We start from the raw sequence: 26,888 nt of genomic DNA, 5'->3' as shown, positions 1-26,888 counted from the left end.
CGCAAATCTGCTTGCATAGTTCTCCTGATTTTTCATAGCCATCGTCCACAAAACCTTCCACTTCGTCATGGTGGGAATTATATTGTAGCCCTTTCCGTATTGACATCTCTTCAAACAATAATACGGCATTCTTATTGTTGTCATCCATTTTTGAAAATATTTCTTTCAATGCATTTATTAAGTGGTTATTCAGACCCGGAGTCATATTTTTGATTGGCGCCCATCTCAATAACGATGATTTCGATGGAAGATTCAATTTAAGATCATCCCTCATAAATGAATACGCCTTAGCTGAATAAAAATTAATCCTTTGAGCTATTAGTCTTTCTTTATCTTGCCACTTTTTTGTATTGCTCTTTATCAACATCTTGCAGAATGTGTTTGAATTCTCTGATAATCCTTTCTTGTCGAGAATTCCAAATAGATTGCTGTCATTTTTTTTATATTTTAAATATTTCAGTTTTCTTACTTTTTCATTTCTTAATTTCATTTGTAGCAGCCTTATTTTTTTCGTATACATATTATTCTTTCTTTTCTCTTTATTCAGTTTTTCAATAGTTGAACAGTATTTGTTCCTATAATGCATTTCGTTTTGCTCTTTTCTTAGGCAATTGTCGCAAAAGTTATTTATCATTATTTTTGTTTTTTGTTTTCATATATTGGGCTCTCTGCCATTTCCACACAATCAATGCTTGTGGGCTCCGGTGGCTTATGTGCACTTTGAACAATTGAAATTGGTTCAATCTCTTCGCAAAAATGAAAACACATCAGTGCTCTCTGTGAACAAACAAGTATTTAAATTTAGCTTCGGCTCATCTACTAAACGCAGAGCCCCTGCTTTTAATTTTTTACCCCCTAAATACTTCGACTCAAAATGTATGTTACATATTACCGCCCTGTCAATATTGACTCCCTTCTCCAATTTACATTTCGAAACCCATTCGCGACGGAGAGTTTCATTTTTCGGGAAGCGGAACAAACGGACAGGAGAGTGCTCTGAGCTATCCCTATAGCTTCGCTGGCATGAATCAATGCTGCAAGTCAACCCACTTTTCCTGACATCTTTTTTTATTACATTAGCCATTTTAAATATTTTATAAATTAATAAAATGCAAGCAATTTATCTCTCTAAAAATCGACGCAAGTCTTTACCAAACGCAGACAAATTAGAAAGAACAAGAAAAGCGCGATTGAATAATGCAAAAGAAAATAGACAAAAAAAAAAACAACAAATTGGCCAAATCACTTTGTTTTTCCATATACATATTTGCATATACATATGCATGTCACACAAGCTTATGGTAAATTATTAAGAAGAAGAAAAGCGCGGTCAAAATAGCGGAAAAGACAATTTGTCAAATCAAAACAAAACAGATCAAACTGTCGACAAACAAAAAATAACAATTGGCGCGTGCCAATCACTTGTAGTTGCAACAACAACTCTTGCAATGTGCTATAGTATACTTTTGTATACACTGTATACACATGCACACGGGCAAGCTACACACGCATACAACCCACCCCACCTAAATTCTAGACAGTTTGGCATTTAGAACTATGTATATAACATTTCTGAAATTAATAATAATTACTTTATTATCTGCTAATAATTAAAAAAAGTATAATTTTGTATATTGTTTTTATTTTTATATTTTGTAATATTTTAGTTATTAAAATATTGAATCAAAAGTTATATTAAAAATAAAAGTTTGTTTTAATAAATACATGTTTGTAAATCATGTAATAATACAATATAATTACAATTACAAAATATTGTTTTTTATTTTTATATTTTGTAATATTTTAGTTAGTAAAATATTGAATCGAAAGTTTTAATAAAAAACAAAAAAAGAATTTATAAAATATTTTCATTTTAAAAGTTTGTTTTAATAAATACATGTTTTGTAAATCATGTAATAAATACATTTATACAATATAATACAATTACAGAAAAATATTAAAAACATAATTACAATAAAAATAATAATTATATATGTTTTTAATATTTATATTAAATTTTTTACCAAAAATTTTCTAATAAATTAAAACTAAAACCATATTCCAAAAATGTATTTATCTTTCAAAAAAGATTGAACTTTTAATAATAAATAATGTATTATTTTATATTTTCTAAAATGTTATTGTTATCTTAAAATGTAAAAAACAAAAATTTAAAGTTCAAACTTTTTTAAATAGAGTTTTTAACAAGTAAGAAAGTTACAGTCGAGTGTGCTCGACTGTGAGATACCCCGCTACCCATTTTGAATAAAAGCAATATATTTTGCGTATATTATCTCTCAAAACATACCAATTATACTACAAAAGTACTAAAAAAAAAATATATATTTTGGGGTATATTATTAAAATATACCAAATATTTAAAACACTAAAAATATACCAAATGGTATATTTGGTATATCGATATAGTACCGCATTCAAAATATAACCCCTAGTAAGTAGGCGTTTTTGCCCATACAAAAGTATTTCTTTAATAACTTCGACAATTTTTATCTGATCGCAACCAAATTTTCAGGAATCATAAATACTATATACTTATTATTGTATATACCAATTCTAGCTTTACAATTACGCTTGCTATCGATTTTGATTTACGGGGCGGAAGTGGGCGTGGCAAAAATTTGAAACAAACTTGATCTGCGTGCAAACATAACAAATGCTGTCGAAAAAAAAATCTTATAGTCTCTGAGACCTACATAGGTGTTAATACGGACGGACGGACAGACACACAGACGGACATGGCCAGATCGTCTCGGCTGTTGACGCTGATCAAGAATATATATAGCGTGTACCTACGCCTCAAAAAAACGTCATCCCAACGACCAGGACACACACACGCTGAGGTCAGGGGAGGTTGAGGCAGATCTCGGTCTCGAGAGCGTGACCGACGCCACCCAGCACCTCAGCTTGACTGATGAGACGGTGGAGGTGGGGAGGAACTGTCCATGCAGACGGCCCCCCCCCCCCCCCGCGAGTTTGCTAACCTCTAATGAGTGTGCTGCAACTCAACCTTCATAAATCCAAAACGGCTTCGGTGTAGCTACTCCTTGCCCTGGAGGAAGTGTCCGCCTACGCGACTTTGGTCCAAGAAACCGTGGATAGCGTCGGCAACACGGTTGCTGGGCTGAAGTCGCCTAACTATGATTTGTACGTCCCGACATTGGTAAGTAGATCGAGAACTGCCATCCTTGTAAAAAAGGGACTAAAAGCTCATCTACTGCCTAATTGCAGCAATGCTGATCTAACCGTGCTGGTGCTGGAGAGGTGTGAAGGATGTATGCTGCTGACATGGCCCACCACGTACCGGCTCCACCTGAACAGCTGCGGAGACTGCTGGACATGGCCTCCAACAAACAATGTAATATTTACATAAATACATTTACTTTTTAGCAAAGGCTTGGGTGTTTTTGGGAGCGCGATATTCCTGAAAACAGCGAATCTTTTTATACCCGCTACCCATAGGGTAGAAGGAAATGTATGTAACAGGTAGAACGAGGCATCTCCGACCCTATAAAAAATATATATTCTTGATCAGCATCAATAGCCGAGACGATCTAGCCATGTCCGTCTGTCTGTCTGTGTGTCTATCCGTATGAAACACTGGATCTCAGAGACTATAAGAGATACAGGTATATTTTTTTTCGACAGCATTGTTGTTTGCCACGCAGATCAAGCTTGTTTCAAATCATTGCCACGCCCACTTCCCCCCCTCAAATCGAAAAAATCGAATAACAAGCGTAAATTTTAAAGCTATAGTTGCGAATTTTGGTATATACAATAATTACTATAGTAGTTATGATTCCTGATTAGGTTGTGCGATCAGATAAAAAATTGTCGAAGTTATTAAAGAAATACTTTTGTATGGGCAAAAACGCCTACTTACTAGAACTCTTAGTTGCTTTGGCCGACAATCTGGTACATTGTGCCGTCTATGGTATATTCTGAATAGCGTACTATATCGATAGTAGTAGTATATTTTGTATATTTTAAAAAATGAGATATATTTATTTTTAATATTTTTGTCGTATTTTTTTTTATATTTTGAGAATAATACCGCAAAATATATTGATTTTATTCAAAATGGGTAGCGGGTATCTCACAGTCGAGCACACTCGATTGTAGCTTTCTTACTTGTTTATGTATGTTATTTGCATGATTAGCTTAAAAGTATGCAATAGTTCGTTCTCCAATTACAAATTTGTATGGCATAATACAGGTTTGATTACATAAATTAAAAACGTAAACAGTAAATTTTTACTTAATTGCCTGTTGCAATTCTCAAGTGGTTCTGGATTTTTGTACCCGCTACCCATAGGGTAGAAGGGTATTATAACTTTGTGCCGGCAGGAAATGTATGTAACAGGTAGAACGAGGCCTTGTCCGTCTGTGTGTCAGACCGTCCGTCCGTATGAAACACTGGATCTCAGAGACTATAAGAGATAGAGGTATATTTTTTTTCGACAGCATTTGTTGTGTTTGCACGCAGATCAAGCTTGTTTCAAATCTTTGCGACGCCCACTTCCGCCCCCTCAAATCGAAAAAATCAAATAACAAGCGTAATTTTAAAGCTAGAGTTGCGAATTTTGGTATAGACAATAATTACTATAGTAGTTATGATTCCTGATTAGGTTGCGATCAGATAAAAAAATTGTCGAAGTTATTAAAGAATACTTTTGTATGGGCAAAAAACGCCTACTTACTAGGGCTCTTAGTTGCTTTGGCCGACAATCTGGTACATTGTGCCGTCTATTTTGAATGGTGTACTATATCGATATACCAAACATACCATTTGGTATATTTTTAGTATTTTCGGTACATTTGAAAATAATACCGCAATATTTTGCCTTTATTGAAAATGGGTATCGGGTATCTCACAGTCGAGCACACTCGTCTGTAACTTTCTTTTTATACCCGCTACCCATAGGGTAGAAGGGTATTATAACTTTGTGCCGGCAGGAAATGTATGTAACAGGTAGAAGGAGGCATCTCCGACCTATAAAGTATATATATTCTTGATCAGCGTCAACAGCCGAGTCGTTCTAGCCATGTCGTCTGTCCGTCTGTGTGTCTGTCCGTCCGTCCGTATGAACACCTAGATCTCAGAGACTATAAGAGATAGAGCTATAATTTTTTTTCGACAGCATTTGTTATGTTTGCACGCAGATCAAGTTTGTTCAAATTTTGCCACGCCCACTTCCGCCCCCGCAAATCAAAAAAATCGAATAACAAGCGTAAATTTAAAGCTAGAGCTGCGAGTTTTGGTATATACTATAATTACTATAGTAGTTATGATTCCTGAAAATTTGGTTGCGATCAGATAAAAATTGTGGAAGTTTATTAAAGAAATACTTTTGTATGGGCAAAAACGCCTACTTACTAGGGGTCTGAGTTGCTTTGGCCGACAATCTGGTACATTGTGCCGTCTATGGTATATTTTGAATGGTGTGCTGTATCGATATACCCAAACATACCATTTGGTATATTTTTAGTATTTTTTTAGTATTTTCGGTATATTTTGAAAATAATACCGCAATATTTTGCCCTTATTCAAAATGGGTAGCGGGTATCTCACAGTCGAGCACACTCGACTTTAACTTTCTTACTTGTTTTTATTTGTATCAAGGAAATTTCTTAGAATAATTTTGGAAAAGTGGGCGGGTACACGCCTACGGGAAATATTTTATTTCTTACATTTTTTTCATACGTAGTGTAGAATAACTGAACGTGGGATGTTTTTGTTTGTTTTAAAACCACGAGCGAAGGTTCGCTTCATTTCCGATTGATTTCTTACATTGCTTCTTAATGTTAAGTAACTTGTTGAGACGCTGCTAAGTCGCTGTTTCGTTGAAGAAGTGGCGGCAGCGCTGCTTATTATACATAAGTGGTTTTTAATATATAATTATATATATGTATATGTAATATATAGAGGAGCATGTGTTATGTACACCCGCTGACAGACAGCGGTCAGTGGCCGGCGTTTATGCTGACGCGGTTTTTGATGTGCCGGCTGCAGTTCAAGTGGCATCATATTGCAGTGCACTTGAACTGCGCTGGACATTTGTTGTTTTGTTTACATTAAAGTGTAAATGCATTATTTTTATGTGTTCCGGGTAACAACAGAGAGTTGCTGTTTAAGTATTTAGTGTTACTCTGGTTACAGTGTAACTTCGATATATGTGCATACCACAGTAGATAATTTGGAAACATACAAATTTTATGAATTTTGATTTAAATTTGGAGTTGTATATCTTTAACTTAATTTCACATTTAATCATAACTTTGTGAAGAATAAATTATTAACTGGGCATCAAGGTATGGAGTCACAAAACATAATTTTTGATTTCATTTTCCAGAGAACCAAATCAAATTTTAAAATGCGAATCTGCCAAAAATATATTAATTAAATAAATTTACGCAATTTATTAAATAGAATATTATTATTATTTATTTATTAGATTATTTTAAACGAAAATTTTTTTTGCTTCGTCAAATTTGGTTTTTAACAAAGTTAATTCTTTTTCCTCCATTATTTTTGGGAACGCATGTTAATATTATTTATAGCTTTTATGTGCATCTTTTGTTCCATGTTTTTCAATTGGTTCCTCAAAATTTCAATTTTTTTTTATTTAATCTCCGTTATGCGTTTGCAGCTTTTGCAATTCCTTCTTTAGTTTTTCTGCACTGCGTATCGCCGATCGTTGTTCTCTATCTTGCTGCAATTCATATGACTGTATGTCCTTCAGAAGCGTATGTACTTGCGATTGACAAGCTTCTTTCTCTCTGGACATTGCTTCCAGCTTTCTTTGCATTGTCGCCTTCAAGGTCGCCAGTTCCTTCTGCAAGCCAACATTTTCCGTTTCGAGTACGGTCTTTCAGATCACAAACTTCTTTATGGTGTTCCTGCATAAAGTTTTCCAATTGTTGCTTGGCAAGTTTTTCATTTTTCCGCGCCAATTTCAGATCACTTTCGGCTTAATTATACAAACTTTCGGCCTTGACTTTTTCCGATGTCAGCTTCAGTTCGGAACCATATTTTTGTTTCCGTAAAGTTAGCTCCTTTTTCTGCGACTCTTTTTTGCGGGGGCGGAAGTGGGCGTGGCAAAAATATGAAACAAACTGGATCTGCGTGCAAAAACATAACAAATGCTGTCGAAAAAAAATTATAGCTCTATCTCTTATAGTCTCCGAGATCTAGGTGTCCATACGGACAGACGGACGGACGGACATGGCTAGATCGTCTTGGCTGTTGACGCTGATCAAGAATATATATACTTTATAGGGTCGGAGATGCCTCCTTCTACCTGTTACATACATTTCCTGCCGGCACAAAGTTATAAAACCCTTCTACCCTATGGGTAGCGGGTATAAAAAGTATGGGTGTGTTCGTCATTCACCCCTATATTTGTTTAGGGCTCCTTTGTTATTCGGGCCTTGATCACATACCACTGCTCTGATAGTTAGGCCTATGTTTTGTGCGACAATTATATTTTGTTAAGAAATTCTTTTAATTTGATGGCTGACAGTCCAGTGGATGTAGCAAAATAGCTTAAAACAAATTTCCAATTGGCATAAAGGCCTCGCACCATAAAAACGCAAATCTGCTTGCATAGTTCTCCTGATTTTTCATAGCCATCGTCCACAAAAACCTTCCACTTCGTCATGGTGGGAATTATATTGTAGCCCTTTCCGTATTGACATCTCTTCAAACAATAATACGGCATTCTTATTGTTGTCATCCATTTTTGAAAATATTTCTTTCAATGCATTTATTAAGTGGTTATTCAGACCGGAGTCATATTTTTGATTGGCGCCCATCTCAATAACGATGATTTCGATGGAAGATTCAATTCAAGATCATCCCTCATAAAATGAATACGCCTTAGCTGAATAAAAATTAATCCTTTGAGCTATTAGTCTTTCTTTATCTTGCCACTTTTTTGTATTGCTCTTTTATCAACATCTTGCAGAATGTGTTTGAATTCTCTGATAATCCTTTCTTGTCGAGAATTCCAAATAGATTGCTGTCATTTTTTTTTTATATTTTAAATATTTCAGTTTTCTTACTTTTTCATTTCTTAATTTCATTTGTAGCAGCCTTATTTTTTTCGTATACATATTATTCTTTTCTTTTCTCTTTATTCAGTTTTTTCAATAGTTGACCAGTATTTGTTCCTATAAATGCATTTCGTTTTGCTCTTTTCCTAGGCAATTGACGCAAAAGTTATTATCATTATTTTTGTTTTTGTTTTCATATATTGGGCTCTCTGCCATTTCCACACAATCAATGCTTGTGGCTCCGGTGGCTTATGTGCACTTTGAACAATTGAAATTGGTTCAATCTCTTCGCAAAATGAAAACACATCAGTGCTCTCTGTGAACAAACAAGTATTTAAATTTAGCTTCGGCTCATCTACTAAACGCAGAGCCCCTGCTTTTAATTTTTTACCCCCTAAATACTTCGACTCAAAATGTATGTTACATATTACCGCCCTGTCAATATTGACTCCCTTCTCCAATTTACATTTCGAAACCCATTCGCGACGGAGAGTTTCATTTTTCGGGAAGCGGAACAAACGGACAGGAGAGTGCTCTGAGCTATCCCTATAGCTTCGCTGGCATGAATCAATGCTGCAAGTCAACCCACTTTTCCTGACATCTTTTTTTATTACATTAGCCATTTTAATATTTTATAAATTTAAAAAATGCAAGCAATTTATCTCTCTAAAATCGACGCAAGTCTTACCACACGCAGACAAATTAGAAAAGAACAAGAAAAGCGGGGTTGAATAATGCAAAAGAAAATAGACAAAAAAAAAACAAGTAGAGAAAGCTACAGTCGAGTGTGCTCGATACCCGCTACCCATTTTGCGGTATTATTCTCAAAACATACCAATTATACTACAAAAATACTAAAAATATGTTTTTGGGTATTATTATTAAAATATACCAAATATACTAAAATATACCAAATGGTATATTTGGTATATAGATATAGTACCGCATTCAAAATATACCGTAGACGGCACAATATACCAGATTGTCGGCCAAAGCAAATTAGACCCCTAAGTAGGCGTTTGCCCATACAAAAGTATTTCTTTAATAACTTCGACAATTTTTATCTGATCGTAATCAAATTTTCAGGATCATAAATACTATACTTATTATTGTATATACCAATTCTAGCTTTACAATTACGCTTGTTATTCGATTTATTGATTTACGGGGGCGGAAGTGGGCGTGGCAAAAATTTGCCCGAAACAGTCCGCTTGATGATTGGAATGTTTGATCGCGAAAACCGAGGAACATTTCAAGATTTTGGAGCACTTTGGAAATATGTAACCGATTTGACAAAATTGTTTTCGATCATTTGACAGAGACAATTCCGGAAATATTGATAAAACATGAGCTACTATAGTAGCTGGTTGCGATCAGATAAAAATTGTCGAATTTATTAAAGAAATACTTTTGTATGGGCAAAAACGCCTACATACTAGGCGTCTTAGTTGCTTTGGCTGACTATCTGGTATATTGTGCCGTCTATGGTATATTTTGAATGCAGTACTATATCGATATACCAAATATACCATTTGGGGTATTTTTAGTATTTTTGTAGTATATTTGGTATATTTTGAGAACAATACCGCAAATATATTTCTTTTATTCAAAATGGGTAGCGGGTATCTCACAGTCGAATACGCTCGACTGTAGCTTCTTACTTGTTCTTCCTATTTTTCTTCATCACGGGAAATTTCCCCCGCCCCCTTCCTTTTGCGTTCTTCTTCTGTGTCCGCTACTCCCGTTCCCATTTGGGTGTAAAATACCACAGCGCTGCCTTGGTATTTTTTCTAGTATTTTTTTGTATTCTTATTTATGTTTGCTACGCTCTTTCCGTATCGTTTTTTACTATCTGGGTCGATTTCAGGCAAAAAAAAAACCAATTTCCATTTTGTATTTTTGGGTATATTTTTTCTTGATTTCCCGGTTTTGAGTCCGAATCCTTGTCGGACTGTAAGAGCGCCCAGTTACTTTTCTGGCAAATCGGGCAAATCCGATAAAAGTAAAGCTCGACTATCCGAGCCCTCTACTAGCGCCGGTAGAACTTCTATCAGCCCCTTTACCTAAATTCAGCACTTCGCCGATTCATTCCCAATCGAAAAGGGAAGTCCCGCACGGACAGCTAGCGTTTCGCCGCTTCTGGCACCAGGCTTGCAGTCAAATCTGCTTTTCGATCACCCGCAATGCGCTCAATGCGGTTATATTTGGTATATTTAAAAATGAATACCGCTATATTTTTGCCTTTATTTAAAATGTGTAGCGGGGGGTCTCAGAGTTGACCACACTTGACTGTAGCCTTCTTGTTTTTTATGTTCTTTGCATGATTAGCTTAAAAGTATGCAATATTTCGATCTCCAATTACAAATTTGTATGGCATAATTGCTGGTTTGTTTATATAAAATTAAAAACGTAAACAGTCAATTTTACTTATTTCCCTGTTGCAATTCTCAAGTGGTTCTGGATTTTTGGATAAGGAACTGATCTTCAGCCGACAGTCATGTGGACATTGTCAAATTGCTGTTCATCCACAACGGCGTATATATAGGTACCTTATTGTTTACAAATTGGTGTGCAATAGTGTTGTGTAAATACTGCTCTTTTAGGTGAACATGTTCACTTGTTTCTTTTTTTTCAAAAGAGTCAACTCACTCATATTGCTCACTTGCTCACTGTTCATTGCTCAGTTGCTCACTGGTTGTTCAGTGCATTACCAAGCCAATGAGCACTGCATCTTAACGACTTTTCAAAAATAGATTATGTTTCATATTTAATTTTCAAACTTACCGATATCTCTGCATTTTAATTTGTGGCAAAAACTTTTGCTCCCTTCATTGGGCATTTAAAAATAGTTAAATGAAATCCTTCATGGATAATTGAATTTTCAAAAAAAAAATTTAATGTGCTACAAGCAATGAAATCATTATTATTATTAAAATTTTACATGTTTAATTTTTAAACTTACCGATATCTCTGCATTTTAATTTGTGGCAAAATTTTTGCCCCCTTCACTGGGCATTTAAAAATAGTTAAATGAAATCCTTCATGGATAATTGAATTTCAAAAAAAAAAATGTAATATGCTACAAGCAATGAAATCATTATTATTATTAACTTTTTACATGTTTAATTTTTAAACTTACCGATATCTCTGCATTTTAATTTGTGGCAAAATTTTTGACCCCTTCAATGGGCATTTAAAAATAGTTAAATAAGTTCCTTTATGGATGAATGAGTTGGCGCTATAATGAGAAGAACGTTTATCAATATGCACTTTTCGGAAATTTAATTATACATACCTTATTGCTTACAAATTGGTATGCAAAAACATAAGATTTTCCACATTAGATGATTTAAGCAGTGAACGTCTATTTCGAACTGTTTCGCCTGCACCTGAAAATATTCGCTCACATAGCACAGATGTGGCCATTATACAAAGCCGCTTCAGCATATATGTGTATAACAGCGAATATTGAGATTTCCGCTGATCCCACCAGACCAATGGATCATCTGTTCTTCTCGGCTAGATATTTATCTAGTTCCCTTATAGCTGCGGCCGTACTGTTGGTGGGCTTACTGACTTTTTGGAAAGCGTTATCATAATCTTTCCAGATGTCGTCGTTTTCATTAGCCTTTACTTGGCAGGCATTATCCATCCGAACAGATTCAGTATGAGGAGTGGCCGAATGAAATGATATCAGTTTTGTTTTTAAATCATGAACTGCTTTTTTGTATGCTTCTTCAGATTTAAAAACTCTTCCTTTGAATCGTGGGATCTAAAATGGTGCTTTCAGCTTTATTAAAATATACTAAATATACTAAAAATACTAAAATATACCAAATGGTATATTTGGTATATAGATATAGTACCGCATTCAAAATATACCGTAGACGGCACAATATACCAGATTGTCGGCCAAAGCAAATTAGACCCTAGTAAGTAGGCGTTTTTGCCCATACAAAAGTATTTCTTTAATAACTTCGACAATTTTTATCTGATCGTAACCAATTTTTCAGGAATCATAAATACTATACTTATTATTGTATTATACCAATTCTAGCTTTACAATTACGCTTGTTATTCGATTTTTTGATTTACGGGGGCGGAAGTGGGCGTGGCAAAAATTTGCCCGAAACAGCCCGCTTGATGATTGGAATGTTTGATCGCGAAAAACCGAGGAACAGTTTCATTTCAAGATTTTGGAGCACTTTGGAAATATGTAACCGATTGACAAAATTGTTTTTCGATCATTTGACAGAGACAATTCCGGAAATATGATAAACATGAGCTACTATAGTAGCTGGTTGCGATCAGATAAAAATTGTCGAATTTAATTAAAGAAATACTTTTGTATGGGCAAAAAACGCGCCTACTTACTAGGGGTCTTAGTTGCTTTGGCTGACTATCTGGTATATTGTGCCGTCTATGGTATATTTTGAATGCAGTACTATATCGATATACCAAATATACCATTTGGGGTATTTTTAGTATTTTTGTAGTATATTTGGTATATTTTGAGAACAATACCGCAAAATATATTTCTTTTATTCAAAATGGGTAGCGGGTAACTCACAGTCGAGTACGCTCGACTGTAGCTTTCTTACTTGTTCTTCCTATTTTTCTCTTCATCACGGGAAATTTCCCCGCCCCTTTCCTTTTGCGTTCTTCTTCTGTGTCCGCTACTCCCGTTCCCATTTGGGTGTAAAATACCACAGCGCTGCCCTTGGTATTTTTTTCTAGTATTTTTTGGTATTCTTATTTATGTGTTGCTACGCTCTTTCCGTATCGTTTTTACTATCTGGGTCGATTTCAGGCAAAAAAAAACCAATTTCCATTTTGTATTTTTTGGGAGTCCGAATCCTTGTCGGACTGTAAGAGCGCCCAGTTACTTCTGGCAAATCGGGCAAATCCGATAAAAGTAAAGCTCGACTATCCGAGCCCTCTACTAGCGCCGGTAGAACTTCTATCAGCCCCCTTTACCTAAATTCAGCACTTCGCCGATTCATTCCCAATCGAAAAGGGAAGTCCCGCACGGACAGCTAGCGTTTCGCCCGCTTCTGGCACCAGGCTTGCAGTCAAATCTGCTTTTCGATCACCCGCAATCAGTGTTGCCATATTAGCTATTTTATTGCTAGATCTAGCTATTTTGAAACTGCAAAAGCTATAAGATTTTGAGAAATGCTATTAGCTAGAATTCTAGCATTTTTTTTAGATTCGGCTACTTTTGGCACTTTTTAAATAATACCGATAGCGCTTCTATCGATAGGATGTATTTTGTGGTTCACTCAAAAAATTTGCATTATCGATCCTTTTTATAGCTCATGTGCGATATCGATAGGATGTATATTGAGGGTTCACTCAAAATTTTGCATTATCGATTTCCGTTTATAGTTCATGTGCGAACTTAGTTCGTTCACTCATGAGCTAGATACAAATTGTGAAATTTTTAAACGGTGAAGAATCTGTTAAGCGAAATACTGGTGGAAATATTTAAAAGACAAGTTAGATAATGTCGAAAGTTATCTATAAACAACATTTTCACGACGCGTGGTTGCAGAATGAAGAGTTTAAGGATTGGATACGCTAAGATGTGACAGATACAACGAAGGCGCGAAGCTGCATGACATCAAGTCGTATTTAGCCAAGTGCAACTTGTTAAAACTAAAGTGAGGAATGGAAGGCATTTAAAAACTCTAAATGCTATTTTAGCCATAAGGTAGGCTACATTATAACTACAATTCTAAGATTTACACTAATAAAATGAATGTTCATTTACAGATATGGACTCAAAAGAAGTGGAATGTGTGTGTTATAACTACACATTGCCATCAAAATATTTAAAAAATGATATCTGAATCAGATAAATATAAAGATTCGGTTGAGGACACCATCGATATAGACCGAATTTCTGTTTTATTTTAATAAAAACCATTTAAAAGTAACACAAACATTAGTAATTTTTTTTTAGCAGTTTCATATTTTTTTTGAGCTTTTCTAGCATATTTTTTCTATCAATTTAGCTATTTCAGCTCATGAAATTCTGGCAACACTGCCCGCAATGCGCTCAATGCGGTTATTTTGGTATATTTAAAAATGAATACCGCTATATTTTGCCTTTATTTAAAATGTGTAGCGGGGGGTCTCAGAGTTGACCACACTTGACTGTAGCCTTCTTGTTTTTTATGTTTCTTTGCATGATTAGCTTAAAAGTATGCAATATTTCGATCTCCAATTAAAAATTTGTATGGCATAATTGCTGGTTTGTTTATATAAATTAAAAACGTAAACAGTCAATTTTACTTATTTCCCTGTTGCAATTCTCAAGTGGTTCTGGATTTTTGGATAAGGAACTGATCCTTCAGCCGACAGTCATGTGGACATTGTCAAATTGCTGTTCATCCACAACGCGCGTATATATAGGTACCTTATTGTTTACAAATTGGTGTGCAATAGTGTTGTGTAAATACTGCTCTTTTAGGTGAACATGTTCACTTGTACTTTTTTTCAAAAGAGTCAACTCACTCATATTGCTCACTTGCTCACTGTTCATTGCTCAGTTGCTCACTGGTTGTTCAGTGCATTTACCAAGCCAATGAGCACTGCATCTTAACGACTTTTCAAAAATAGATTATGTTTCATATTTAATTTTCAAACTTACCGATATCTCTCTGCATTTTAATTTGTGGCAAAATTTTTGCCCCCTTCACTGGGCATTTAAAAATAGTTAAATGAAATCCTTCATGGATAATTGAATTTTTCAAAAAAAAATTTAATATGCTACAAGCAATGAAATCATTATTATTATAAAATTTTTCATGTTTAATTTTTAAACTTACCGATATCTCTGCATTTTAATTTGTGGCAAAATTTTTGACCCCTTCAATGGGCATTTAAAAATAGTTTAAATAAGTTCCTTTATGGATGAATGAGTTGGCGCTATAAATGAGAAGAACGTTTATCAATATGCACTTTTTCGGAAATTTAATTATACATACCTTATTGCTTACAAATTGGTATGCAAAAACATAAGATTTTCCACATTAGATGATTTAAGCAGTGAACGTCTATTTCGAACTGTTTCGCCTGCACCTGAAAATAATCGCTCACATAGCACAGATGTGGCCATTATACAAAGCCGCTTCAGCATATATGTGTATAACAGCGAATATTGAGATTTCCGCTGATCCCACCAGACCAATGGATCATCTGTTCTCCTCGGCTAGATATTTATCTAGTTCCCTTATAGCTGCGGCCGTACTGTTGGTGGGCTTACTGACTTTTTGGAAAGCGTTATCATAATCTTTCCAGATGTCGTTGTCGTTTTCATTAGCCTTTACTTGGCAGGCATTATCCATCCGAACAGATTCAGTATGAGGAGTGGCCGAATGAAATGATATCAGTTTTGTTTTTAAATCATGAACTGCTTTTTTGTATGCTTCTTCAGATTTAAAAACTCTTCCTTTGAATCTGGGATCTAAAATGGTGCATTCAGCTTTATTAAAATATACTAAATATACTAAAAATACTAAAATATACCAAATGGTATATTTGGTATATAGATATAGTACCGCATTCAAAATATACCGTAGACGGCACAATATACCAGATTGTCGGCCAAAGAAGTCGAGAAATTTCTATTTATTGTGAATAAGTCAGGTGAAATATAATATATTCAGAAGACAGCAAGATACCAAATTCAATGCTTTATTGAAAACTTATGACCTTTTCCTTAAGGGTATAGTTGCAGAGCAGGTTCTTCAGTGACTTGAAGAACTTTGTCAACGGACTGTTTCGCTGAAGACCCAAAACATCGCCGGGCATCGGCTGCAGCTCATGGCGCATCGCAGAACTTTAATGTTCCCAGCACGCGGAAGGTCTGGAAGGGTAAGAGGTATTGAGATCAAAGACTTGTTGAATGATTTTACTAATATATTTTGACCTTTGTAAAACAGATGCCAATCCGTACAAGAAAAAGAAGTACGAACAGCACGAAAACGAAGAGAATCTACGGCGCTGTCCTGTGGCTCTACTCGAATTCTATAAATCGAAATGGTATTTTCTAATTGATATAAATATTTTGTATATGATTAACTTATATTTTCCATTTTTAAGTGTAAAGACGCGCAACAAAGCTTTATACTTCCAACCAGATATATCTTGTGTGCCCGATTCGCCCGTTTGGTACTCCTCTTAGCCAGGATGCATTGCAGCGAATGCTGCATCGAGTGAAGATGATTCATGGAATCAACCAACCCTATTGACAACTTAATGTATAGTTAGACAGACCGACGATACACGCATACACATTGTATGTGAAAGGATTATTAAAATAAACTATACAGATAGATACAGTGTACATAGAGCATGTGGGCGTTAACAACACCAGACTCGGAAACATTTCCAGATCAGCAAACGTGATAATATTTACTTAATATATACTTAACCTACCTACTCTTAATATGTTAATATACTATAACTTGTATATACTACTAAATTATACTCATATATGTACATATGAATGTATATAGAAAGTACTCACTCCTTAGACAGACTTGAAATTATTCCAATTTAAAGAATTAGAAAAGTCGAGAAATTTCTATTTATTGTGAATAAGTCAGGTGAAATATAATATATTCAGAAGACAGCAAGATACCAAATTCAATGCTTTATTGAAAACTTATGACCTTTTCCTTAAGGTTATAGTTGCAGAGCAGGTTCTTCAGTGACTTGAAGAACTTTGTCAACGGACTGTTTCGCTGAAGACCCAAAACATCGCCGGGCATCGGCTGCAGCTCATGGCGCATCGCAGAACTCCAATGTTCCCAGCACGCGGAAGGTCTGGAAGGGTAAGAGCTATTGAGATCAAAGACTTGTTGAATGATTTTTACTAATATATATTTTGATCTTTGTAAAACAGATGCCAATCCGTACAAGAAAAAGAAGTACGAACAGCACGAAAACGAAGAGAATCTACGGCGCTGTCCTGTGGCTCTACTCGAATTCTATAAATCGAAATGTTATTTTCTAATTGATATAAAATATTTTGTATATGATTAACTTATATTTTCCATTTTTAAGTGTAAAAGACGCGCAACAAAGCTTTATACTTCCAACCAGATATATCTTGTGTGCCCGATTCGCCCGTTTAGCCAGGATGCATTGCAGCGAATGCTGCATCGAGTGAAGATGATTCAAATTAACCGACCCTATTGACAACTTAATGTATAGTTAGACAGACCGACGATACACGCATACACATTGTATATGAAAGGATTATTAAAAATAAACTATAAATATAGATACAGTGTACATACTATAGAGCATAAACAACAAGCATGCAACAATTTAGCCATTGACGCGCTGTTCTTCTATAGGTGTTTTATTTGTAAAATGCTGTACTCCTTAATTAACAAATAATTTTAAATATACAATATACATGTATTTTACAGCCTATATATGCATTTTTTTTAATAATTCACACGGGTCCTTGGAAATGATTGGATAACAGCAATTATTGAAATAAGATTAAGGATTAACCCAAATAAAAATTTGCAAAAAAATATTTGTTTTTCGAATTTGCTTTGTTCGCCACACTGAAAAGTTATGCTTCATTTTTTTCACTGCAAGTGAAAAGGAACAAAGTGTACGCATTCTTGTACATGTTTACATACACATATACATATAATGGATGTGTGCATATTTGCTTTTATTTTTGTTGGTATGTACATACATACATACATATATATGTGAGCGGGTTAGTGAGTGAGCTTTGAGCGAGTTTTCTTCCATGAAATTGATGGATTCAAAACGGTCAGAAAACGTTTTTTAAGGGATTGAATTATATTATCGTTAAATTATTTAGATTTTCCAATTAATTAAAAAAAAGTCATTAAATTTATTTAATTAGAAGATGAGTTGCTAATAAATCGGCAGAGATATAGCGTTTTGAAAACGACTGTAGCTCCGCCAAAAAAACAGATATGTACATATGTATATATACTTATATATATATGTACATATGTCGCTATGCCCTCAGAAACATTTGTTTGGGATTAAACCCAGGTTAATAGTTAATATGTACATATGTATAAATCTCTTACACTTTTTTGAAATAGACTATCTAGATCTAGATAGATCTATCCACTATCATTTCATACACATATGTATGTTGTATGTACATACACATATACAATACATACATATATACATAATTTCCAATTTGTAAACGTTCTGGTTCGATTTAATTATGATAATTGAAGTCATCTAATGATAACTTCATTCTATGTACAAACATACATACCTACACATTTTTAATGAATTAAAACACGCCAGATCGAGTTAGAAAAGATTTATGTATGTATGTATAAATATAAATTACGGTTTACGTTTGCAACTTAAAACTATGGCTGGACTTCAGCTTGCACAATGGAATATGCCTAAGCCTACGATTCTCTTATTCTGTGTATGTGAGTATATATACGAGTATATACATATGTATGTAGTATATATATATGCATTTGTATAGTTAAAGATTAGTATTGCGCTGGACTCGGTTGCATTTTGTGGACGGTACTCTTAAGTAATATTGCTCGTTGAGCGCAACGAAATACACACGTGCTCATCGCTCCGCATTTGATCTGCGACTGAACTGAACTGCGCGCTGCGTTAGAACTTCGAATTTTCGAATGAGCCGAAGAGGCTCTGGTGTTCGAATCGCAGCACTTGGCCCGACTGGGGTTGCAATAATACTGTTTTTAATAATACAAAAATTTGTATGGGCTGAAGCATCTATGTATTGTATGGTTAGTGGTAGAAGGGTATTATAACTTTGTAGCGTCAACAGCCGAGATCTAGCCATGTCCGTCTGTCCGTCCGTCCGTATGAAACACTGGGTCTCAGAGACTATAAGAGATAGAGCTATAACAGCATTTGTTATGTTTGCACGCAGATCAAGTTTGTTTCAAATTTTTGCCTCGCCCACTTCCGCCCCCGTAAATAAAAAAAATCGAATAACAAGCGTAATTGTAAAGCTAGAATTGCAAATTTTGGTATTTAAAATAATAAGTATAGTATTTATGATTCCTGAAAATTTGGTTGCGATCAGATAAAAATTGTCGAAGTTATTAAAGAAATACTTTTGTATGGGCAAAAACGCCTACTTACTAGGGGTCTTAGTTGCTTTGGCTGACAATCTGGTATATTGTGCCGTCTATGGTATATTTTGAACGCAGTACTATATCGATATACCAAAAATATACCATTTGGTGTATTATTAGTATTTTTGTAGTATATTTGGTATATTTTGAGAACAATACCGCAAAATATATTTCTTTTATTCAAAATGGGTAGTGGGTATCTCACAGTCGAGTACGCTCGACTGTAGCTTTCTTACTTGTTCTTCCTATTTTTCTTCGTCACGGGAAATTTCCCCCGCCCCCTTCCCTTTGCGTTCTTCTTCTGTGTCCGCTACTCCCTTCCCATTTGGGGTGTAAAATACCCACAGCGCTGCCCTTAGTATTTTTTCTAGTATTTTTTTTGTATTCTTATTTATTGTTTTGCTACGCTCTTTCCGTATCGTTTTTTACTATCTGGGTCGATTTCAGGCAAAAAAAAAAACCAATTTCCATTTTGTATTTTGGGTATATTTTCTTGATTTCCCGGTTTTGAGTCCGAATCCTATGTCGGACTGTAAGAGCGCCCAGTTACTTTCTGGCAAATCGGGCAAATCCGATAAAAGTAAAGCTCGACTATCCGAGCCCTCTACTAGCGCCGGTAGAACTTCTATCAGCCCCCTTTACCTAAATTCAGCACTTCGGCGATTCATTCCCAATCGAAAAAGGGAAGTCCCGCACGGACAGCTAGCGTTTCGCCCGCTTCTGGCACCAGGCTTGCAGTCAAATCTGCTTTTCGATCACCCGCAATGCGCTCAATGCGGTTATTTTGTATATTTAAAAATGAATACCGCTATATTTTGCCTTTATTTAAAATGTGTAGCGGGGGGTCTCAGAGTTGACCACACTTGACTGTAGCCTTCTTGTTTTTTATGTTCTTTGCATGATTAGCTTAAAAGTATGCAATATTTCGATCTCCAATTACAAATTTGTATTGGCATAATTGCTGGTTTTGTTTATATAAATTAAAAACGTAAACAGTCAATTTTACTTATTTCCCTGTTGCAATTCTCAAGTGGTTCTGGATTTTTGGATAAGGAACTGATCCTTCAGCCGACAGTCATGTGGACATTGTCAAATTGCTGTTCATCCACAACGGCGTATATATAGGTACCTTATTGTTTACAAATTGGTGTGCAATAGTGTTTGTGTAAATACTACTCTTTAGGGTGAACATGTTCACTTGTTCTTTTTTTTCAAAAGAGTCAACTCACTCATATTGCTCACTTGCTCACTGTTCATTGCTCAGTTGCTCACTGGTTGTTCAGTGCATTACCAAGCCAATGAGCACTGCATCTTAACGACTTTTCAAAAATAGATTATGTTCATATTTAATTTTCAAACTTACCGATATCTCTGCATTTTTATTTGTGGCAAAACTTTTGCTCCCTTCATTGGGCATTTAAAATAGTTAAATGAATTCCTTCATGGATAATTGAATTTCAAAAAAAATTTATTGTGCTACAAGCAATGAAATCATTATTATATTAAAATTTTACATGTTTAATTTTTAAACTTACCGATATCTCTGCATTTTAATTTGTGGCAAAATTTTTGCCCCCTTCACTGGGCATTTAAAAATAGTTAAATAAGTTCCTTTATGGATGAATGAGTTGGCGCTATAATGAGAAGAACGTTTATCAATATGCACTTTCGGAAATTTAATTATACATACCTTATTGCTTACAAATTGGTATGCAAAAACATAAGATTTTCCACATTAGATGATTTAAGCAGTGAACGTCTATTTCGAACTGTTTCGCCTGCACCTGAAAATAATCGCTCACATAGCACAGATGTGGCCATTATACAAAGCCGCTTCAGCATATATGTGTATAACAGCGAATATTGAGATTTCCGCTGATCCCACCAGACCAATGGATCATCTGTTCTCCTCGGCTAGATATTTATCTAGTTCCCTTATAGCTGCGGCCGTACTGTTGGTGGGCTTACTGACTTTTTGGAAAGCGTTATCATAATCTTTCCAGATGTCGTTGTCGTTTTCATTAGCCTTTACTTGGCAGGCATTATCCATCCGAACAGATTCAGTATGAGGAGTGGCCGAATAAAATGATATCAGTTTTTTTTTAAATCATGAACTGCTTTTTTGTATGCTTCTTCAGATTTTAAAAACTCATTCCTTTGAATCTGGGATCTAAAATGGTGCATTCAGCTTTATTAAAATATACAAAATATACTAAAAATACTAAAATATACCAAATGGTATATTTGGTTATATCGATATAGTACCGCATTTCAAATATACCATAGACGGCACAATATACCAGATTGTCGGCAAAGAAGTCGAGAAATTTCTATTTATTGTGAATAAGTCAGGTGAAATATAATATATTCAGAAGACAGCAAGATACCAAATTCAATGCTTTATTGAAAACTTATGACCTTTTCCTTAAGGTTATAGTTGCAGAGCAGGTTCTTCAGTGACTTGAAGAACTTTGTCAACGGACTGTTTCGCTGAAGACCCAAAACATCCGGGCATCGGCTGCAGCTCATGGCGCATCGCAGAACTCCAATGTTCCCAGCACGCGGAAGGTCTGGAAAGGTAAGAGCTATTGAGAACAAAGACTTGTTGAATGATTTTACTAATATATTTTTGATCTTTGTAAAACAGATGCCAATCCGTACAAGAAAAAGAAGTACGAACAGCACGAAAACGAAGAGAATCTACGGCGCTGTCCTGTGGCTCTACTCGAATTCTATAAATCGAAATGTTATTTTCTAATTGATATAAATATTTTGTATATGATTAACTTATATTTTCCATTTTTAAGTGTAAAGACGCGCAACAAAGCTTTATACTTCCAACCAGATATATCTTGTGTGCCCGATTCGCCCGTTTAGCCGCTTAGGATGCATTGCAGCGAATGCTGCATCGAGTGAAGATGATTCAAAATTAACCAACCCTATTGACAACTTAATGTATAGTTAGACAGACCGACGATACACGCATACACATTGTATATGAAAGGATTATTAAAATAAACTATAAATATAGATACAGTGTACATACTATAGAGCATAACAACAAGCATGCAACAATTTAGCCATTGACGCGCTGTTCTTCTATAGGTGTTTTATTTGTAAAATGCTGTACTCCTTAATTAACAAATAATTTTAAATATACAATATACATGTATTTTACAGCCTATATATGCATTTTTTTTAATAATTCACACGGGTCCTTGGAAATGATTGGATAACAGCAATTATTGAAATAAGATTAAGGATTAACCCAAATAAAAATTTGCAAAAAAATATTTGTTTTCGAATTTGCTTTGTTCGCCACACTGAAAAGTTATGCTTCATTTTTTTCACTGCAAGTGAAAGGAACAAAAGTGTACGCATTCTTGTACATGTTTACATACACATATACATATAATGGATGTGTGCATATTTGCTTTTATTTTTGTTGGTATGTACATACATACATACATATATATGTGAGCGGGTTAGTGAGTGAGCTTTGAGCGAGTTTTCTTCCATGAAATTGATGGATTCAAAACGGTCAGAAACGTTTTTTAAGGGATTAATTATATTATCGTTAAATTATTTAGATTTTCCAATTAACTTTTAGTATGAAAAAAAAAAAGTCATTAAATTTATTTAATTAGAAGATGAGTTGCTAATAAATCGGCAGAGATATAGCGTTTTGAAAACGACTGTAGCTCCGCCAAAAAAAACAGATAAGTACATATGAATACATATGTATATATATTTTTTTGGCCGTATATACATATATGTATATACATATGTCGCTATGCCCTCAGAAACATTTGTTTGGGATTAAAACCTAGGTTAATAGTTAATATGTACATATGTATAAATCTCTTACACTTTTTGAAATAGACTATCTAGATCTAGATAGATCTATCCACTATCATTTCATACACATATGTATGTATGTACATACACATATACATATACAATACATATATACATAATTTCCAATTTGTAAACGTTCTGGTTCGATTTAATTATGATAATTGAAGTCATCTAATGATAACTTCATTCTATGTACAAACATACATACCTACACATTTTTTAATGAATTAAAACACGCCAGATCGAGTTAGAAAAGATTTATGTATGTATGTATATAATATAAATTACGGTTTACGTTTGCAACTTAAAACTATGGCTGGACTTCAGCTTGCACAATGGAATATGCCTTAGCCTACGATTCTCTTAGTCTGTGTATGTGAGTATATATACGAGTATATACATATGTAGTATGTAGTATATATATGCATTTGTATAGTTAAAGATTAGTATTGCGCTGGACTCGGTTGCATTTTGTGGACGGTACTCTAATATTGCTCGTTGAGCGCAACGAAATACACCCGTGCTCATCGCTCCGCATTTGATCTGCGACTGAACTCAACGCTGCGCGCTGCGTTAGAACTTCGAATTTTCGAAAAGAGCCGAAGAGGCTCTGGTGTTCGAATCGCAGCGCTTGGCCCGACTGGGGTTGCAATAATACTGTTTTTAATGATACAAAAATTTGTATGGGCTGAAGCATCTATGTATTCTATGGTTAGTGGTAGAAGGGTATTATAACTTTGTTGCGTCAACAGCCGAGACGATCTAGCCATGTCCGTCTGTCCGTCCGTCCGTATGAAACACTGGGTCTCAGAGACTAAGAGATAGAGCTTTTTCATTTTAATTTTATTAAGTGAAGAATCTGTACAGCAAATTTAAAGTACCTTAACATCACAGGAGTATCAAATATATAAAAATAAACCAAACCTCAACACAAATATGAGGATTACATACACTGACGAGCAAAACTGTAACACGAGTTCGTTGTTGCAACTTCAAAGGTCTGTAACTTTTTTTCTAATGCACGCATTTTAAAAATCTTAGTCTTGTTTTATTGGTTATATCATTTACTATTATTAAGCTAAATTTAAAGCCATTTGTTATCAGTTAAAGAAAATGACACGCCAAACTGTAAAAAAAGTCAAATGTTACAGTTTTGCACTCACAATGGCAAAGCTTTGGTTTTTAGCTCTAAAGCTTAGTTAACCGTTAAAGTTTATTTGTTTACATTTTACTCGTTGAGCTTTGATATTTTAAAGCCACATGGTAATTGAATTTGTAATGGCTAGTGAAAAAAATAAGATCATTCTTGATTTACTAGAAGCCGGTGAATCTGTCCGAAAAGTGGCTAAAAAATTCGGTGTTAGCCATATGACTGTGCAGCGACTAAAAAAACACAGTCTAGGAAACATTCCAATAAATCCAGGAGGCCGACCCAGAATTTTGAGTGAACGTGACACACGCCACGTCGCTAACTTGGTAACAGGCAATCCTGATATCACACCAATAAAAGCGGCGTCAATGCTTAATATGAATGCCAGTGCCTGGACAGTTCGCCGTAGCCTCAACAAATTGGGTCTAAAAGCTAAAGAAATGAAAAAAAAAAACCATTTCTTACAAAAAGACACATAATGCTGCGTCAAAACTTTGCCGCAACATACACAAATTGGACATTAGCGGATTGGGATACTGTAAGTCATTGCTACCAGTGTCTAAAAAAGCAAACAATTCCAAAATATTTTTGTTTCCAAGGTTATATGGTCGGATGAAACCAAAATTAATCGGTTCGAGTCAGATGGACGCTCCTGGTATTGGACTAGAGATCCTACGATCCAGTCACCAAGAAATGTGCGACAAACCGTCAAGCACGGTGGCGGTTCCATCATGGTATGGGGGTGCATAAGCTCAAATGGAGTTGGTCCCTTGGTGCTAATCGATGGAATTATGCGAAAGGAGCAATATCTAGCAATATTGCAAGAAAATCTTCCGAAAGTTATTGGGAATATGGGTCTTTCTGTCGAAAAATGCGTTTTTCAGCAAGACAACGACCCGAAGCACACGTCCATAATAGTTAAAAATTGGATTTCAAAACAGAAATTTCAATTTATGAAGTGGCCACCACAATCTCCAGATATGAATCCAATTGAAAACTTGTGGAGTCACGTGAAATCGCAGCTGGCGAAATACGCAGTTCCTCCAAGTGGAATGAAGGAGTTGTGGGAACGGACACAGGACGTGTGGTATGCTATTCCACCGGAAATGGTACAACGGTATACCCAAAGTATGCCCAATCGCATAGAAGAGTTGGAAAAGTCCAAGGGGATGTGGACTCATTATTAAAAAATCATGAATAAAAATATTTCTTAAAAAAATAACCAGAGTGCAAAACTGTAACATTTGACTTTTTTTACAGTTTGGCGTGTCATTTTCTTTAACTGATAACAAATGGCTTGAAATTTTGCTTAATAATAGTAAATGATATAACCAATAAAACAAGACTAAGATTTTTAAAATGCGTGCATTAGAAAAAAAGTTACAGACCCGTGAAGTTGCAACAACGAACTCGTGTTACAGTTTTGCTCGTCAGTGTACATATGTATCAGCGTTATTGGACACCTAATTGTTTTGGCAAAGCCTTGCCGTTTAAGACGCCTTAATGGTCTCGCTGGAAGTAACTTCCTGGCTAGTAGGCTGCGGTGTCTTCTAAGTTTATCGCTATAGCGGCTTGTGTGTCTCCCAATCTGTTCTTCTACAGTATGTAGCTTCAAGTCTCTATGAAGCGTTGTGCCACGCACGAACCAAGGACAGTCTGTTATGTTGCGTAGTATCCGATTCTGCAACACCTGAATTCGTTTATAATTGGATTTGGCTGCGATCCCCAAATCTGGATGCCATAGAGCCAAATTGGCTGGATGCAATGCGCATACACTGCCCTTTTGCATCTTAACGGCAAAGTGCTTCGTCTTTGAATAAGCCAACGCAGTTGCTGGATCCTTAGGTTACATTTCTTAATTGTGGCTTTTAAATGTAGCCCAAATGTAAGGCGCTTGTCCAGTGCAATTCCAAGATACTTGGCTTGCGATGGCTGCTCCAGAGTAACTCCTTCTAGTTGGATTTCAGGGGTATTCATTATAAGCCTTTTCAGTGTGAAACAGGGGTTCGTTGTTTTAAGCGGATTTATTTTCAAGTTCCACCGTTTACACCAAGCAGCAAGAGCTTTGAGATATTCTTGTATTCCATTAGCTGTTTCTCTACGGCAACTGGAGTTATAGATGACTGCAATGTCATCTGCATAGGTCGCAATAAGTGCTTTGGAAGGAGCTACCATATGTTGACTGTTTGGGCTGGGTATATCAGCAGTGTACAATGAATAAAGCAGCGGTCCAAGCACACTACCCTGTGGTACTCCTGCACTCATACGATAGTTATTAGAGTATATATCCTTAACTTTGACCTTAAACTCACGTCCATCCAGATATGACCTGAAAATTCCATAGTAGGGAGCAGGTAGGAGGTTTTTAATTTTGGACAATAAGCCATCATGCCACACTTTATCGAAAGCTTGCTCCATATCTATAAAGACTGCGTTGGAATACTCCAAGTCGTCAAAGGCCTGTAATATATGCTTTACCAGTCTGTGGACTTGTTCTACAGTGCCGTGTCCTCCTCGAAAGCAAAATTGATGGTCTGGCAAGATATTGCTTTCAGTCAAAATCACTATAATTCTGTTGGCGATGAGTCTCTCCCACAACTTAGACAGGGAGGATAAAAGGCTTATTGGACGGTATGACTCAGGATGAGCCTCTG

General features: G+C 35.4%; 1 long non-coding RNA gene across 2 annotated transcripts; it reads left to right on the top strand.

Moving 5' to 3' along the window:
• The first annotated feature begins 10,586 nt into the window (after positions 1–10,586).
• Positions 10,587–22,014, top strand: LOC127566369 (uncharacterized). 2 transcript variants are annotated; one of them, XR_007955665.1, is made up of 3 exons: positions 10,587–10,618; positions 16,767–16,916; positions 21,874–22,014. It is a non-coding gene; the product is annotated as an uncharacterized LOC127566369 (long non-coding RNA). The 2 variants fall into 2 exon arrangements; XR_007955666.1 differs by lacking the exon at positions 21,874–22,014 and adding an exon at positions 16,988–17,083.
• Positions 22,015–26,888: the final 4,874 nt, after the last annotated feature.

This window comes from Drosophila albomicans, unplaced genomic scaffold, assembly GCF_009650485.2.
Source record: "Drosophila albomicans strain 15112-1751.03 unplaced genomic scaffold, ASM965048v2 utg000110l_pilon, whole genome shotgun sequence".
In the NCBI taxonomy this organism is placed as follows: Eukaryota; Metazoa; Arthropoda; class Insecta; order Diptera; family Drosophilidae; genus Drosophila; species Drosophila albomicans.
Note: the sequence above shows the minus strand (reverse complement) of the source record. Positions and strands in the feature narration are given on the sequence as shown.